Source organism: Saccostrea cucullata, unplaced genomic scaffold (assembly GCF_032062105.1).
Source record: "Saccostrea cucullata isolate Sc308-1 unplaced genomic scaffold, CSIRO_AGI_Scuc_v1 ctg1356, whole genome shotgun sequence".
Classification (NCBI taxonomy): Eukaryota; Metazoa; Mollusca; class Bivalvia; order Ostreida; family Ostreidae; genus Saccostrea; species Saccostrea cuccullata.
Window position 1 is genome coordinate 160,530 of NW_026920947.1, and position 12,461 is coordinate 172,990.

The 12,461-nt window shown below is 33.9% G+C and overlaps 1 non-coding gene across 1 annotated transcript; it reads left to right on the top strand.

Moving 5' to 3' along the window:
* The first annotated feature begins 773 nt into the window (after window positions 1–773).
* Window positions 774–845, top strand: Trnac-gca (transfer RNA cysteine (anticodon GCA)). Its single transcript has one exon. It is a non-coding gene; the product is annotated as a tRNA-Cys (tRNA).
* The last annotated feature ends 11,616 nt before the right edge of the window (window positions 846–12,461 follow it).

Genomic DNA, 12,461 nt, shown 5'->3' on the forward strand with positions numbered 1-12,461 from the left:
CAAGGGTCAACTGGGCGAATTATCCATTCGAGGAGTTCGGGGAAAGACAGTAAACTATACTTCACAGTGGTCGTTTTGTCGAAATCGTCACCTTCAATTTAACCATTGAACTGTTGATTTTGTTGACTTTCTGTGGTTGATGTTGATATATGTGATGGTTGATGTTGATATATGTGATGTTGACTTTGAAAATTATATCTTATACAATGCAAAGCTAAAGCAAAATAATATAATTAAAAGATAATTTGTGTTGAAATGTGTCCGTAGCACGATTGAGGTCAACCCAGCGTGCTACTTTTCCCGTCAGGGAGGGCACAACTTATGTTGATGTTGGGGGTATGCCATTTTGCCGGCTGCCCCACTGTTGTGTAGACCACTGTGGACAATACCTGCCAACTCGAATAAAACATTAAACTTAAATACGTAGCATTTGTTTATTATATATAGGTCTTTGATAAGTATTAGATAAATACATCAAAGTACATATTTCACGTCTTGATATAAATTGAAAAAGGTAGTTTTCGATCTCAATGACCATAGATTATTTTTTTGTAGAAACACTTCTTGTTTGCAGTCTTTAAATTTTGTATTTTTTGGCTCAAACAATAAGGTAGCATTTACAGGAAATTATATCAGTCAGTTATTTTATAGTAACGTTTTCATTTTCAAAGGTAAATCCTTACTCAAGTAAAGGCAATGATCCAATTTTATCGCTTACTTACCTGAAGGGCAGGAATGAATTTATAATGTGTATATTTCGCAACATCTCGTCAGGGGATATAGCTCAGTGGTAGAGCATTCGACTGCAGATCGAGAGGTCCCCGGTTCGAACCCGGGTGTCCCCTAATTTTTTTTAAACTCTCTTAGGAAAATAAAGCTGACGATTTAAACAATGATTGTTTGAATTACTTGTATTTGTTTTTTTACCAAGAACTATAGTCAATAGGTTTAAAATATTTGCATTAATTTAAATTTCTTTCTAATACCTGTATAAATTTTCTGTTGGACTTGTAAAGGAAATTTTTCTAATGAATAGGAAAACTTGCCATTGAACGAGTAGATATTGTATCATGTTAAAGTAGGAGGATCAATATACACAGTTGTAAAATTTACTAGTATGTATGTTTTTGAAAGATTATGAAAAAATACAAAGTTTTGCGATGCATTTACAAGTGTCTTCAGAATTTAATTTTCTTCATTTGCTTCATCTAATCTAAAGTCTTCGTAGATGAATGAACCAGTTTTTTTTAATTATTAAATCTTTTTAATTTACTTAAGAATTTTTAATTGATATTTAATTTTTACGGAGTAGATGGACATCACGGAGAATTTTGGCGCAAACTAGAAGGCCATTTCCGAAACAGCTGTTGAGCGCCCAGGAAATTGACCTATTTATGGCATAGGTGCGCGCGAGAAAACGCCCCCGTCAGGTAATGAATGAAAAGATATCCTCTAGATACAGCTCTACCGGTCTGCTTATCAACAATCCCACTTCTTTGATGTCGGGTTTAATGGAAAACTGTTGACAATACTAAGTATCATTTATAATGTAAAGTGAAAATGCTTCCAACAATATCTGTCTACTCACCAATCACTCAACTTAAACAAAATGTCCTAAAACATTCAGTTGGTCTGATTTTTAAATAAAAGACAAATGTGAAAAGAGAAAATAACTTTCTCAAAGATTTTCCTTTCACGATTATATCATTTATTTGTTAGATTTTCAGAATGATTACATAGTTTTTCCCTTATCAAGTAGTGCTTCTTTATTGCCTTCTGACACAATGTCCATTATGAATGCAATGGCACCGGGAAAAGTGATGAAGGGGGCACCTGCAGACTGTGTCATCACTTCCGCCACCACCAAATAGGAGAGCATGGGTAGGGCACCCACGGACAATTGACACTACAATAGTAAACATTTATCAAATAGAGGGACAATCATTTTATTGCACTCTTATCATAGCTCTTCCGCACTCGTATTACAAAAACCGTCAATAACTTCAGATAAATCTGGAATTTCACCCCTGCAGGACCTCCTGTATGACTGGAATATTTCTCACATGTTTCATTCATAAAGTCCCCATGTCATTGACTAAGTGTGGCAGATAATGAGGTTATGTCATTGAATTGTCGGAGATAAGTGCAAGCTCTCGACACTACTTCAACATCCGACATGTAGACGTAGTACTTCCGGTCATTGTAGTATCCATCTCCGGCAGTAGTGAGCAACAAAAAGCTTCTTTCAGATAAAGATTGATTTATTCAAGAACCATTATGCTCAATTCAGTTCAATTAATGTATAACTTACTAGAATCTCGCTATGGTAAAATTGTAAAACAATATTAAGTAAATAATAATCCTTTTTATGTTTTTCTTTTCTTTTTTCAAATTTGAACTGATAGAAAAACTTTATTTTTTCTGGAATCATTAGAACGAGATATTGAGATAACATCGGTAACCTGATTAGAGAGAAACACTGTCAGAAAAAAAAACAGCTTCAGTTAGTCAGGAAATGTTCAGGTAATCTAGATAGATACCAAAAACTCTCAATTAATCAGTGTTTTCTCTTATTCACAAAATTGGATCAAAAGACACGTCTATTTTCCCTCCCTTATCACTCACAGCCACGTTCTCGTCACGAGGGAGGTCAGGGGTCACCACAGTCGCGCAGTAAATAAGATATCCCAACCGTGGGAACAGCTAGCTCTCTGCGAGATTTAACTGTTTCAACTTACTTTTTCACAGCTTTTTGCATAAAAATCTGCCCGTATCGTGTGATAAAGCGTGTCATGAGAGGAAAAGTTTTAATTAATGATAAGTATGCACCGTTTGATTCCCTACCCAAAGTTGCCCGAGTTTACTTTAAGTTTCTAAGAACCAGCTCGTCCTCGATTTATTATTACATACATGTAATTTGAATTTAGAGACTGAATTTATTCGAACTTGATTGATATTGTTAGAAATTTTGTGAATATCTATATTTGCACAAAATCTTAAATTTCGACATATGCCTCAATAATACCAAATATCATTGTTTCGATTTAAGAAATAGAATTTTTACAAAAACGAAAATATTATCGATTGTTAACCTCACCCATTAGCAAAGTATTGAACTAAAGTCTTAAGGTTTAAAACGAATGACAAATATTGAATCTTGAAATAAGCTGGCCACCTGACCAAGAGCAGAATGGTTCGTGGGAACCCGATCTGAACCTTCAGAAAAAAGACTCAAGAGATCTTAAAACATACACGGGGATACAAAGAATTATCGTGTAATGCTCATCGGATTACATACATGTCGCTTCTAGTGGGGCCACCATCTTCATTTTATAAAAGACACAAACTTTGACTTACGGGAGATTATTCCGGTATGCCACGCGATCTTGGCAACAGGCACAGGGGTCGCCAAAGACGTGGGGGGATAAGAGACAAGGGCCATGAAAGGAAAAACAACCTTTATGTCTTATAAATCGTGAATCTTTCGTTCCTGGCGACAGGGATTAGAGAAATAGTCTCTTTGTTTCTCTTGTTAATTTTAACGTGTACAGTTCTCTCATCTTGTGGATTAAAAAGTGTCCGTAACTTGTCACTTATTCCTGATCTAATTTATCCTCAAATTTATGTTTTGTTGCTTCCTTTGACCTTTAAGATTTTCAAATGTAATTCATTTTGAATCTGAAGGACTCAAATTAATGAAGTTTGTCAGCAAACTTTGGCGCCAATTGCTACGTGGATTCTGAGGAGATAGCGCAGCGATAGGTCACATAAAGCACATGCAGATTTAGCCGGCCACTGGTCAGTTAAGCCGTAAAAAACACCACTGATCACAGCATTTTTTGAAAACAATAAAATATTAAAACACCATAAGCGGTACAGATATGATTTATTGCGATGACCAGAAATAAAACAAGATGCACATGATAGCTGGAAGATGGATCTTTAAGCACTATTTAATGATGATTTGGAAGGTGTTTCATTATTTAGGACCAGTTTGATAGTTCACAAATGGACACCTTCTTGGTGTCCACTAGCTTCATCGGCTGTCAATCTCGCTGAAGCCTCACAACATCAAAAGTCTAACCTGTAGATTGTCCCGGGCATGTGGCGGCATGTTCCTGCCAGGCAGGCATTAAAAGACTCTCCTCTTGTCATGCTGACCCATTAAGATGTTAGAGTGGTCCGATTGTATCAAAAAATATTCAAATTTTCACCTGGGTCATGTCCACTATCACCTGGGCGATTGGAGTTTATGAAAATCCTAATACATACATGTATATGTTACTTCCCGTAGGGAGTCGGATGATATCAATTTCGAACCTGTATATATACAAATTCAATATACACTGAAAAAACATAACTAGTGAAAGTCACTGGGAAGACTAGTAAATTTACTGTCCATACAATCACTACCTCAAAAGTAGTTTTACTAGGTATTGGGTAAATCTACTAGATAATGTTAGTAAATCTAAGAATTTATAAGTAACTTTCACTAGGTATCTAAGTATCTTTACGACCATCACTCAACTTTTCACTACCTTAGCTAGTACACAGAGTGATTACTAATCAAGACGAACGCTTTACTAGGCACACTAGTTAAATCAACTAGGTAATTCTCTCAGTGTATATTGTAATTAGTTATAAAATATCAAGGTTTCTTAATGGAGAAATATCAAAAGATATAACTTATACAAGACGACATATTTCAGACAATCGGTATTTCTTTATCTGCACCTGTTCCGGAGACATGTTGCTCCATTTCTTCATCATGGAGTGGGGATTTATTTTTTTAAAAATCACACTATGTGCAGTTTGATAAGGTGCAGTTTTTGACCCACCTATAGAAGTTAAATAAAGTGGAATAATAATGCATAAACACGTTAAAGCATACGTCAATATTGACAAGTGCGCACTGACCACTTACAGAGTTGGAGATTCTAGATTTGGACATCTAAAGGATGACCCCGCTGTCTTCTGTCTCCAAAACGTCTGTCAGAGATGCGCAATGTTCAGTCGTCTTCAAACAAGTCGTCTGTTGGACTTAATGTCATTATCATTTAGTTTTTAAGCAGAGCCTAGCACGTTCTCTAAAATACAATAAATTAAAAAAAAAAAAAACTTTAGAAGAGCTTTGAACTTTTTTAAATGCTAAAAGCTTATAAGGCCAAATCTATGACCGAGAGACCCCCAAAAATCACCAATAAGTAAGATCGTTAAGAAATAATGAAAAGGATGTAGAAGATATCGTGAATTATAGATTTGGTTAATGATGTTTAATTAAGCAGCCAAGTATTTAGTGTCAGAGTCCCGTAAAGTTTCACTAAGAACCATTAACGATACGTAAACTTTTAATTAAGAGGGTCGCGTACCCCGGACACCTGACGTCAGTGATTGGAACATGGCTGATAAGGATAACATTATGGGGTATAGACAGACAAAACGAAATTAAACCACCATAATTCGGTGTTATAACAATACACACTATGGATGTCATGATAACGAAATGACACTAGGAGCAGACGATCGTTGTCTTGGTGATTGACGGATGAAATCTTATACCCTCTAAAGATAATAGTTTAATATACAAAGAAATTCTGTATAACTTTTAATGAAAGTGTTTCCATGTATACATTGTATACATTTGATTAAGTGCGCACATGTTGCTTTGGGGGAGAATTCATTGAGGTGACAAAGGTACCATTAGAATTAATGCAAATTTAACTAGAAAATACATCAGACATAAAAATCACTGACCCCCGCCGTTTGCCATTACCTTAGTCTGACCATTTCACAGAATTTTATTACAAATTTATGTGCAGCTCCCCGCATGTCGTACAATAAATTAATTTAGCTTAAAGAAAAAACAGTTGTGGTGTCACGAATTGAAGCTAACGGGAAACATTGAAATAATTTCACTGCACGTCAACATTTAAATTTCAACTTTTACCTCGGAATAAATCACACCTCGGACACGTTCGGTCTAGAATAAGATCAGTCTCGGCATTTATCATTTATAAGAAGACATTTTCGACGAGCAATAAAAACTGTGTTATTCATTAAATGACAGAGATGTATTGAGCTTAAAGACATAGTGTTGAAGATAGAATATCACTCGACATATGGCCTTGGACGATTCAATTAAATCAGGTTAAACGAGCACAGGCAGTTTAGGAAATTTAAAAATCTCTTTTTCCTTTGAAGTTTTCAGAAGTTTAAAAAATTGTCACAAACTTAGGAAAATATCGGGTTTTAATATATTTTTATATATACTGTCTGTATATTAAGACAATGGTAAGCATCCATTTGCTACAATTGTATTTACAAACCTGATGTGGCGCAGTTGTTAGACCGTTTGTTATAAAGTCGTGGAGAGAGGAACTGATCACCATGTCCTTTCTGACATACAAATTACATTATCAAATAAAATCTACAATGTGCAGGGAGGTCACTTGCGCCATGGTTTTGAATCCCTTTGCGGAACGTTGAGACCGGTCCTTCGGATAAGACATAAACCAAGGTTCCATGTCGCCGTAGGTGCTCTCACGAAAAATATCCCTCACCTTTCTGCAGAAATCTTGTTAAAAAACCAGAGAGCTACAGTTCCAAACATTGAAAAAACCATCGATTTAAAAAGGACCCTTTTTCGTCGTTTTTTTTTTTTTTTTTGCTTTGGGTATTATTTCTTCTATTTTATGCATTACTTTCCTTTAAGCATAAAATCTGTAAATTAGCTATATATTTACTCCATTTCCTGATACATGTACTTTGTTTTCTTTCAACGGTTCCAATCAGCCCTTGTATTGGAATATTTTTAAAAGTTCTCGAAAGGGAAGTTAAACAAACAGACAAACAACTGAGTGGAACTTGGAAAGGAATGAAACTGTTGCCATAATAAATTTGTCGTTTCATGGTGTCAAAATCTGAAAACAATAAAGACACAAGGGCACTAGGGTACTTCTTTAAAAGAAATGCACTCACCTTCTTTTTACTCATGGCGTAAAAAGGTTTTCAAAGGTTTAAAACTATATCTATTAAAAAAATTAATAAATAAAATCCCAGATACACAATTCTTTCCAGCAAACAATAGCATCGATTTTTAGAATTTATTTTTATATTTACATGTATTTATGCATTAATTTATTGATTTTCTTTTTTTGTTTCGGATTTTAGCATTTTGTTCCGTTTTGTGTATTTTATTTTTTTTTTTTTTTTTTTAAATGAAATTACATGCCGATAAAAAAAATACCGTGATGTTAAGGATATCCGATCCTCAGCCAGGAAGGATAACTCCAAAAATCAATATTTTATTTAAAAAACATCAATATGAGGCTTGGAAATGAAAACTTTTCATGCAACAATTTTCATAGTATTCATCTTTATATGATTCAAGGCTTATGGAAGTATTAGAATAGGTCTTTTAAAAAGTTGACATTTGTACCCCATAAAAGGGAAAAAATAAATACAGTTTTAGAGAAGTGAGATTTTCTTGAATCGAACCTTAGATACCAATGCTTATTAGCATGATATGAAATTAGAAGTGATTTATGATGTCTTGCAATTATAGCAAAGGCCTTTTACGCCATGTATTATATAATACATGAAGGAAATAGAAGACATAGAATACCAAATAAGTATAAAAATCATGACAGTTTCTCAGAATGTCTGGATACCTATTGTTTATTAACCAAAAATATATTTGTTGATCAACTTGCAATTAGAAAATGCATAGCTGATATTCCTATTTGCTTTCTCTGAATATATATTTGAGATTAGACAATTTTCCCTATATAATATGATTAACTTTAATGTTTAACTTTAAAGAAATACTGTGGGTAAATTTACATTACTCTGTGGATTCAGAGATATTTTTATGAGTATTTTCAATTACTTAACTGCTAATTTTATTAACCTGAAGATCGGACTACCTTAAGTCTGCTATACGAAAATGTTCAGTATTTGTAATATCATTATAAAAACTTCTACAGCAAAATTATGGAACAAACTTTTTCCTTCATAATAAAGGTGCTCTATCGTCTCACTGTTTCTGTTTTAACATATTACCTCTATTGACGGTAATGTTTATTGTATGTTGTGTTTTGCTTCGGGCTTAGCCGTTTTAATTTTTTTTATTTCGGAAATTCTTACACAATTTTTTTTCAGAGACATTCAAGATGTTGAACAACGATTGACAACAATTCCATAACAAAATCATAAGAAAATATACCAACGAACAGTTAAAACAATCAGGGACCTATATACTAACTATATTAGTATATAGGTCCCTGAAACAATGTTTACAAACAGTGATGTGTCAAGTCAAAGATTCATACTGCTGATGGCCAATTAGTCAAAATTCTGTGTAAGGCGGGATAACTCTAATTGAATAAGTCGCACTTTTTTCCCGCGCTTGTCATCACCGCACGTGAATGAATCGATTTCACGCCTGACAGAAGTGAGACTATTTTGGGTTTTTGGTGCATACTAGCCAGTGCCCAGACATCTTGCGTAATTCACGTTAACAGTCTCACGACCGCTGTCATATCGTCTGTGGTCATAACAGGTAAGTTTATATCGAGGAAATTATTGAATAGCAAGGTCAACAGGTTTTCTGAACGAATCATTATCATCCGCTAAGAAGTATTGGTAAGAGCTGTAAGTCATTTTTTACCTTTATCGCGAAGACGTAACAAGATCATATATTTTTGCATCTGTTTGTCTATTTGTGAAGTGTTTAACATCACGCATTATGTAGATAATATGTAATTCACAACACACGTAGTGCAAGTAATAAGAAGTAGGTGACTTCATACACAAACAGTATACAACAAGATACACATTTTATCTTTTGACTTAAATGAGGTGTGTTGCTACATTTTTTAAAATTAATATATCTGTGAAAATCAAACGCTATCAAAATGCTGCATGCTCTAAATTTTCTTTCGATTTCAATACATTTTGATACATACCGGTAAGGAGATTGCACATTAAGAAACGAGATTCACGGTGACAGGACTATATATTAGTCTTGTCTGTAAAACTGAAGAGTGTCAGATGATATAATGATTTTTTTTTGTTCGTCTGTCTGTTTTTCTGTTTGTCAGTCTCTTTGCCCTATTGTTTTTCAGGAATCGTTTCTTCAATATTACAGACATTAAGCAGATTTTTGGTATGAGAGGTAACCTTGGTGAAGTAAACGAATTTCAAATATTCTGTAAAATGCTGAAGCAAATTTATATTTTATTCAACAAGAATTCTTAAACTTCATGTTTTAGGAACAAAAACAAAATGTTTTCACAAGGAATGCAGTTAAATTTTTCAGACAGAAATTGCTATTTTTCCACAAGTTACCATTACTCAGGCATGATATTTTTTTTGTAGTTTGTCCACCATATGTCCTTTTACAATGTATACTGCAAATGTTTAAAACTGTGCAGATAAACACAGAATCGACCCTTTCCTTATCACATTGATTGACTAAAATCCTATATCCCATTTCAACACATATTTAGTGATTTCATTCCCTAACCAAAAAGAGTTTCATTGAGAGGTATTAAAAAACGCCTTGCAAACTCCAATACTAGTATTCTTAAATTTAACAGAAAAGTACCATATGAAAAAAAAAAAGAGCAACCCTCGAACCAAAGGGGGGAAATTATGTTCATTCTTTCATTACATAAAATTGAACATATTGAACAAAGAGGGGAATCTATGCATGCCAGATATTTTTAAAAAAAATTCAATTCTTTTGCCATCTATGAAATTATCTGGATTTCGGTAACACAATGCAATCCCGAGGTCGCCATTAATGAATTAGCGAGAAAATTACGTCATTTTGATTAAAGCACCAAAAATTCAAGTGATTATTATTTAATTAATTTTCAACTAAAACTGCGCAGTTCTAAGTTCGAAAATTCATTAAAGGGGCTAGGGGGTTGCAGCCATTTTCAGACTATTTCGACCTCCTTTAGAAGAAGAGTACCATATAAAGACATACAAAAATGATCAAATTTTTAAATTAAATGTATGATTTTTTTCTTTGCCAAATGACAGTTGACAGTTTAAGATACCGTATCTAAAAAGATAAGTTGAATCTGGTGGTTAATTTGTTGACCCCCAGCCTCCTTAAAGCAATATGAGCTGCAAGTTTTTTCTCGGAAATTTTTGTTGCAATATTGTACAATGTAATCAACTATTTAAATGACAAAAAATGAACATTTATAAACTTCTATTCTTTATATTTCAGACGGAAGAACTATTTATATGCTTTGTTTGAAGCAAAAATAATATTATAAATTCCTTTGTAGAAATCTTTCTTCTGAAAACAAAAATAAATCTTTATATCAATCTTATTAAGCATAATGGTTCAAATTACATACATATCTATCATAATAACATATTTTTAACAGCAAAATTAAATTGTCCAAAATGCAGCTCATATTGATTTTAAAAGCCCAAACAGAGCTTTTCTCTTTCGCCAAAATGGTGTAAGTTGAACTAAAATGAATTACAGATGAGATCCTGTTGACATTATTTAGAATTTTTCCTGCTCTCATAATTAATCCCCAGCCGGTGAAACTGGAGGGGATTATATGTTTTCTCTAAATCTGTCTTTCAGTCTGTCTGCCCGTCCGTCTGTCTCTCTGTCTGTCCCACTTGGTGTTCCGCACTTTTTTTCTAGATGCTTCCGTTATTATTATGTCCCAACGGTTACTCGTGTATTCTATTAAGATGGCTTTCTTAAACAAACAAAAAAAAAATGTTTTCTCTGAATCTGTCTTTCAGTCTGTCTGCCCGTCCGTCTGTCTCTCTGTCTGTCCCACTTGGTTTTTCGCACTTTTCCCAGACGCTTGCGTTATTTCTCGATCATGACAAGGAGCATACGGCGGGTGTGACCGTTCAGGGATGCTCACTCCTCCATGGCACCTGATCCCACATCTTATATTTTGGAGGTCTGTGTTTGTTCTGCTCCAGTTTTGTTATGTTAAATGGACTTTTAAGTTCGAATGCTGTTCGTTATTTCCACATACTAGTACTCTGTATTTCATTGGATATATTGAGCCCATTTTTGGTGTGTGAATATATCTTTAGATTTCGTTCCACTTCAATAATTTTTTATTAAAGTTACGACCTTTTTAATGGTTTTCCACACTTTTTTTTCTAATCGCTTGCTGATATTGAGCTGATTCTTGGTATGTGAGTGCATCTTGATGAGTTACAGGTCAAGTTAACATTTTGTTCCACTTCAATATTTTTGAGTTAAATTACAGACTTTTTAATTGGAACCAGATTACACATGTCGCTAAGGCAAATTTATCAGAATGCTTATCTGATTTGCAAAACTTTTAGGATAATATTGCATCAAATTTTCAATCAGTATCTGAGGTTGCAAACTTGCAGAATAATTTTACAGCAAAGTTTAGGCTTTTTTTCAATCAAGTCATTAAAATGAATTCTTTTATATTAAATTGTTTATTTTGAAAACATCGCAGTAATCTCCACTGAGAATTTCACAAAACCTTGTATTTTGAAGGAATTTTTGAACCCTCGCTCACTTGCATGATTTGGGTTACTGGGTATTTTGCTTCTTTTCCTGGGGCTTTTTTTTTTAAAATAAAATATATGAAAATAACGAATAATATTCAAAAGTCCATTCTAACAATGCAAAGCAGGAGCAGAGTAAACACAGACCTCTAAAATATCAAGAGGTGGGATCAGGCGCCGTGGAAGAGAGAACATGCCGAACAATTGTTGCTGTCTCTGAGGTCAATTTCGGAAAAGTATCATTCAGGTATACACAGATCTCAAGTGGCGAGGTAAAAATTGTAAACCGAGGGTTGGGAAATCATCGTATTTACCCTGGAAGCAATATTTTATTTCATTCTTGTCTTAAATTGTACACTTATTAATTAAGCAAACCTTGCCTTCTTTGATTATTTATCTGTATTGATATTCTTGCCAAGAGTAGTAGCGGGAGAACTGGGATCCAATTGAAAAACAACCAGGACGGCTTATACGTCCGGGCTTTACTTAATTATAATTTCTAATCTAATTTAGAAAACAAAATGTTTATGTTGATTAGCACATGCACGTACGGCGTATAACATACTAGAACAATTGGAGAGCTCGAGTTATGAATTGTTAAATCAAATACAGTCAAACTTGTCTTAGCAACCACCTGTGTTAAGTGGCCAGTTTCCAGACTTCCCAAAGGTGGCCTCTTAAACCAGATTTGATTGTGCATTATTATAAAATAAAATATTTGATGAACTTTCTTCAAATTAACCAAATTAAAATAAAGGGGCATTTTAACATATTTTAAATTCAATGCTTCTTTACCGAACAATTACTGTTTCTAGTTATGATCTATTTGTCGGATTATTTAGTTTAATTTTGAATTTAAACCCCCGCCACCCCCCCTTTCCCCAAATCTCCCGAGAAAAAAATGAAAATTAATACAGTAA